Raw genomic sequence first — 6949 nt, 5'->3', positions numbered from 1 at the left:
GAGCCAAGGTGTGAGCAGCTCTATCACCTTGGACCTTGGACTTGGCTGCAGGCAGTTCCCCTCCACAGCCTGCAGCCCTCTGCCAGGTGCTGGGCAGGGCTGCCGGCCCCCAGGCACAGCCAATGCCTGCTGCGCGCAAGAGGCACAGCCCTGCTTTGGCCTTGCCTGTGGGCCATGCACACATCTGCTTCTGTTCTAACATCTGAAACACGTTTTTCGTAAGCCTCAGTCATGAACTGGAATGAACTTTCCAGCCACACTTTATACAGGTCTCCTTTAACCTGTGAAATACACAAGAGTGAGGATCTCCTTATAATTACACAGAAATTCTCATTGAATTCTTTTGAAAAGTTTGAAATAGATCTCAGTGCAGAGTTTATCCTGAGACCCCAGTTCCCAGTCCACCCTGGGAGGGTAATTATGAGGGTAATAGGTAGGCAGCAACTGATCTTTAGTGACTGTCCTACAGTGAACAGACCACAGAAATCCCAGTAGAACGCCTGGACAATCAGTATACGTGGAAATGGCACGATTTTTGTATAATACTCAGAGTACTGCAGGTGCACTGGCACACCTGATACCATACAAAGGAGTTCTGTAAATCAAAAGGTGTAGCCATGATATTATGAAAAATCCTTTGCTGGGATTTTTCCCCTCCTGAGAAGCTGAGGAGCCTCAGGAGAGAAATGTAAACAATTACTATCTGCTGCTGTGGAATGCAACAGGTGCATGCGTGATTGGTCCATGTGGATTGTTTTCCATTGATGACCAATGACAGCCACCTGTGCCAAGGCTGTGAGCAGTCACAGGTTTTTTGTTATTCTATTCTATTCTGTTCTTGTTGTAGCCTTCTGATCTCTCTGTTCTTTTAGTATAGTTTTAATGTAGCATTTTAATATAATATTTAACATAATAAATCAGCCTTCTGAAATGGAGTCAAGCCTTGTGTCTCCACACACGGAGAGTTCACCACAACAAAAAGGTTGATTTACAGAAACGTAAGCCTGAAGTGCAAGCTTCATTCCTTTAGTTTTATCCCTCATCATCCAAGTGTGCTTAGTTCCTCTCCAGGGATAACACAAAATTCCCTGCTGGTGCTCATGAAGCTGCAGCCCCTCCTGGGCTCATCCCTGCCCCAGCTCTGGGGTCCTGAGCATGGGAAGCACCTTGGAGCTATTGGAGGGAGTGCAGAGGAGGGCCCAGAGATGCTGCAGGGGCTGGAACCCCTCTGCTCTGAGGAAAGGCTGAGAGAGTTGGGGCTGCTCAGATGGGAGAAGAGAAGGCCCAGGGGAGGCCTCACTGTGGCCAAGCAGGACTTGGGGGGCCCTGGGGAAGGATGGGGACAGAGTGTTCAGCAAGGCCTTTGGCCAGAGGAGAAGGGGGCATGGTTGGAAACTGGAGGAGCTCAATTTAGCTTTGATCTAAGGAAGATGTTTTTCTCCCACGAGGGCGGTGAGGCCCAAGAACAGGCTGTGCAGAAAGGCTGGAAGCCCCATCCATGGGAACATTCAAGGCCATGCTGGAAGGGGCCCTAAACAACTGGACTGGTGGGAGGTTCATCAGGTTGGAACAAGATGACCTTCAGAGACCCACCCAAGCCAAACCATTCAGGGATTCAATCATTTTAAAACAAAAAGTATCCAATCTGGAGAGGCCCTGGAACTTCTGTCACGCAACAGCTCCCAGATTCACTGTGTCACAGACAGTGTTCCATGTGGCACTTCCAGCATTTCTTGATAAGCACAAGGCAAACACTGCCCTTGTAGCCAGCAGAACCTTCAGTCTGCTTGGAGACCACCCTTCTCACTGATTGCATCAGACTGTTCTCAGCTGCTCCTTGCTATTGGCATCAGTCCTGAACTTTTCCTGATGCCTGGATCTCAGCACCAATCCCACCAAGATGTGCAGTCCTCTCCCAGTGAAAGTACAGTGCCATTCCAGGGAGGGGGGCACCCCCTGACTGCCCAGGCAGGCTGGAGCCCTGCATAGACATACAGGAACAACAGAGATCATGAACACAGTCCCTTCTGTATTTAGTTATCTAAATTGTTCGGTTCTTCTGTAAATATGTTTATTAGATTCTAGGTGTTCTATAGGTCCCCTATACTGTAAACACATTTCTAAGATTGTTGTTTTTATAAATGTCCTTTAGATTGCAAATATGTTTGCTATGTTACTGTTTTAGATAGATCTTCTATACTGTACACATTTTTAATAGATTGCTGTTGTTATAAGAATTCTTATATTGTATATGTTCCATAGTTTGTTGTTGTTTCTGCTCTTCTGTAAATATATTGTCCTTGTTTGTCACAGCCCAGCTTTCTCTGCATTTGCTTTGGACATAAGCAGCATTTGCAGAGTTGTGGTTTCCACTTTCTCTGGATTCCTGGGGCTGGAGGTCCCTGGGGGTGCTGGCATGGCCACCCCAGGGCTGGGGGTCCCTGTCCACAGGGGTTCCCACTGATGCTGTTCCCGGAACTGGGCACTGCTCGTGTTCCTGGGCTGCTGTAGAGAGGTGTCCCCAAGAGCAAAGCTGTCACCAGCAGAGAGGGGGCTCTGACAGCAGCGACCCCTGGAGCGATGCCACCAAAGCAGGCAGGAAACCTTCGGCCACCCTTCCTGCTGGAGCCACAGGGACTCCTGGGCCGAGCCGGTGTCAGGCCACAGGGATACGAAATCCACATTCATGCTCTGAAGGTCATGACAGCCTCGAGAGTTGCTGGAGCCAGGATCTGGGGGGCAGCTTTTGCAGCTGCAGGGGCCAGTGTTAAAGGGTTGGAGGAGCCCCCAAACAGCACACTGGTTCCTTGCTGATCCAGAGCTTTCCCAAGGCGTTACTCCTGATGGTGACCTTGTGGCCAGACCACAGGATTTGGTGACCTCTGGCCTTCCGAGGCTTCTCTTCTACAGGCATCTTCAAGGGCAGACCGTGGCATTAGCTGAGAACAGTCTTTGATGAGGAGACTCCTGTCCTTGTGGAGGAGCCCTCGAGACCAGAGTGCAGGACTTGCTGTCCTGTAACCTTGCCAAGACTTCACTCTTGCAGGTGCCTTCAAGGAACAACTGCAGCACTTCCTGACACAGACCTTTTCCGAGCCATCTTCTCCTGCAAGCAGCCATGAGCCCAGGCGGTGACGTAGAGCAGAGACTCTTGAGCGTGCCCAAGCTGGCCGGGGTGAAGGAGGAGAAAGAAGGCCCTGGAACTGCTCCAGCACAGCAGCCTGAAGAGGTGGAGCAGTTCCAGCCACTGCATAAGGTGAGTGGCAGAGCTGGGCCTCAGGGCTGGTGCCTGCAGCCAGCTTGGCCCCATCCCATCCCATCCCATCCCATCCCATCCCATCCCATCCCATCCCATCCCATCCCATCCTGCTCAGCCCGGCACCGTGCTCGGAGCACTGCATGGAACATCCCTGGCTTCTTGCCCTTCTGCTACAGATGGTTGGCAAATTCATGAAGAGGATTCGGGAGGAAGAGAGCAGCGTCATGGGCACTGTGGTCAGAGCATACTCTCCCATCTTCAAGACCAAGACCAGCGCTGCCCTGCTGGATATGCTTGTGGAGGAGGGTCCTTCCAGTGCAAAGCAAGTAAGCAGCCTGGGGCCTGGCTTTGATCCTCCCAGCAACTGCTTGGCCTCCCAAGCCATGCCTGCTGCTGACTGTAAACCTTGAGGCCATGGCAGTGCGGTGGCAAGGGAAGCACTTCGCTGGGGCAGCTGGGAACATTACTCCCTCGGCAGCTTTCCAAGTCTCCCCGTGCCTTCTCCAGGTGCCCGCCATGGTGAGGTACATCCACCAGTGGCTCGTGGCCAACGAGTTTCCTGAGTACAATCTGTACAGGCCCCTTCTGGATCTGACAGAGGCACAGCCCGCTGATGTGGTGATGGCTCTCCTGCGCGTGGCCCCATCATGTGACAGGTACAGGGCCCACGTGCCCACAAGGCTCAGGGCTCAGCAGCCCATCAGCCCTGTACAGCCTGCCCCGGGTGTCTGACAGACAGAGAATGCCAGGGCCCTCTGGCTCTTCCCTTTGCCAGCCCTGGCCCCTGCCAGCCCCTCAGCGTACTGCCGTGCTCCCTCCGGGCTCCTCAGGGGCCAGTCCTCACTGGGCTGGGTTGCCTGCGTGCTGCCAGTGAGGGCCAGTGGGCAGAGGCAGGGCTGGCAGCCAGCTCAGCTCCCTGCTGCAGACCAGGCCATGGTGCTGTATCCCAGACTCCCCTGAGACAGAGCTCTGACCCCACAGAGCTGCTACCACCATGTGGAAGACCTTTGTTGCATCCCAAGACATAGAAAGGGATGCTGAAGTAGGGATGCCCAGGTAAGAAACACCCCTTTAAGTTAGGGTGACCCAAGAAGATGTTCTCCTACAGTTCCTTGCACCTTTATGTTAATGATCAAAGTCACATCATCCCTTTTCCCCTCCCCAGTTCTAGAAGTTTCCTAGCTCCTGCTTTCCCCATTGGTCCCTGTTCCCTACGGCTCCTCCCCTGGATCCCATCTGGTTGCTGCCCTTTAGTCCTGCCTTTGTACCGCCCCTATCTCTACCCATTGGCCCTCAGACCTGATGCTCTACCTCCCTTATCTTGTACATAACCCTGGATACTCCTTTGTTCTTGGTTCTTTGTCCCTGGTTTCCTTCAGTGTTGTTAATAAACACCACTGGAATACCATACGTAGAACCCCTCCTGCTTGTCTTTCCCTGTCGACCATTGAGTAGCATTGTGTGACATGAGCATCTGATGCATGCTGAGCTATCCCTTCTTCATAGAGATGCTCTCGAGAAGGCGGTGGTTTTGGCAGCTCTTGCCGCACCTCTACAGCTGGCACCGGAACAGGGACCTTTTTAAAGTTGCCCTGAGAGCATCTCCACTGGACTTTTGTCCCTGGACACAAGTCATCTCCAGAGCTCCAGCTCCCAGAAGGGATCACCTCGATTTTTCAAGGTGTTCTCCAAAGGGTGGGCCAGCAACCCTCAACAGTGCAGTTTGTGGATTTGCTGCAGAGGATTGGCTGGAGCTGGCAGACCACCATGAGACCTTTACTTTTGACTTGTTGGTTTGGTGAGTGTTAAGGGCACTGGGGGAGGGTGCCTCCACAAGTAATTTTCAGTTTTTCATTTTCCTTTGTTTTGTGGGTGGAAAATTTTAGTTTAACCACAGTGGGAGCTAAATTATCCATTGGTGTTGCGGTGTGATGTCATGGCTTGCCTCAGTTTCCCCTGGTTTCTCCCTGGTGGGGTGTCAATCACCTTTCCTTTCCCCACCCTTGACCCCTGCTGAGCATTGTCTATCAACCCAGAAATTCCAAGGGGACCGTTGAGTGATTGGCAGGTTTAAAGGATGCTCTCCATGCCCTGAGGGGCCAGGTGTCCTTCTCACCCGAGACCCCCTCCCCCTGTACCTGGTTGGTGCTCCCTGTGTTCCCTCCCCCTCTCCCCAGGTAAAAGGGCAAGCAGACCATGTGGTGTGGGTTCTGTGTCTCTGGGGAGGAAGGACCACAGGTGCTGCTATTTGGTTCAGCAGCTGGGACCAGGCAGACCATGGCAGTCCCGTTCAGTAATATTGGCAACTCCAATACATTGGGAAGCGGGAGGTTTATGCCCAAGTTAAGGGGACCCTTGTAGCAGGAGACGTTAAGTTTTCTAAGGGGGATTTGAAGTCTTTCATTCACTTTTTATTTAAACACTTTCTGGGGCTTACCCAGGAAGATGTTGTTTCGATTAAGTTTTGGTACAAGGTGGAGAAATGTTTATACGTTGAACAGGTTAAATGGGATTTTTAGGTGGGAAAATATTATCCTTTGTTTAATTCAATTTATAAGTTGATCAAGGGAAAAGGGGAAAGTTCGGGATCCAGTTTACCCCAGTTGTCAACTTCCTCCCTCCCCAGTCCTATTCCCTCTTCTCCTAAGAGTGGGTCGGGAGATGGAACTTGCCCTGCGGGACAGGAGAGCCACCTGCCTCCTGCCACCTCCTACCCCTCTCTGTCCCTTTCTCAAGGTGGCACCGGCCATGCCAACTTGAGCCCTAACCTCGCTCCCTGTCCACCTGCATCCCCTTATCCCAGTTCTTCTCTCTTTTCTATGTTCTATGGGTCAGGATGGTGCTGACCTTGTGAGAGGTCCCAGTCAGCCGGAAGGCTTGTGTCCATGTCAATCCTTTCTCATCCTCTTCAGAGGAGGAGGACAGTGGTGATGACTCCCCAGGCTCTACCACCAGGCCTGGGAGAGGCTGGACATGAGTCAGGAGAGAGACTGTCAGGGATGGTAACCTGGAGATGGCTGAGAAGCTACATAACTGGCTCCAGTCATTCTCCGGAGAGGAAGGAAATCCAAATGGGAGCACGTGCCATATTCTGAACAGACCTGCAAAACGACCAAAGATTATGGCAGGAAGTCACCTTACTTTAAAAATATTCTTAGTGACTCTTTCGGGCCATATCCTCACCCCACATGATATCAAAGATGTGTTGCTCCTGCTGTCCCCCACAGAACTCCTGTTATGGGAGTCTTTGTGGAGGAAGCAGTTGAAGCCTTTACTATCCAAACATAAGACTAAGGATGAGAAAGCAACAATTGGTGTTGGAGGAATTATGCAGAGAAGGTGATTTTGATAAGCCTGAAGACCAGGCCAAGGATCTCCCTATACTTGTTCTGGAGGACATTAAAGCTGTTGCTTGCACTATACTGCTTCAAGCATCTGATGGCTTCCTATCTCAACAAAACTCTTCGGACATCCACCAAGGCACTGACAAAACTTTTATTAAGTTTATCAACAGGCTCAAGGATGTGCTGGAGAAGCAGATCAACAACCCTCAGGTCAGGGAGGAGTTGCTCAGGAAGTTGGCAGTGATGAATGCCACAACACCAACTGTAAGAAGGTTATTAGAGCACTGCCCCTGGAACCTGAGCCCACCATCTCACACATGGTGGAGGCCTGTACAAAGCTCAGCTC

Source organism: Onychostruthus taczanowskii, unplaced genomic scaffold, assembly GCF_017590055.1.
Source record: "Onychostruthus taczanowskii isolate IOZ18803 unplaced genomic scaffold, ASM1759005v1 scaffold60, whole genome shotgun sequence".
In the NCBI taxonomy this organism is placed as follows: domain Eukaryota; kingdom Metazoa; phylum Chordata; class Aves; order Passeriformes; family Passeridae; genus Onychostruthus; species Onychostruthus taczanowskii.
This window is presented reverse-complemented; position numbering follows the sequence as displayed.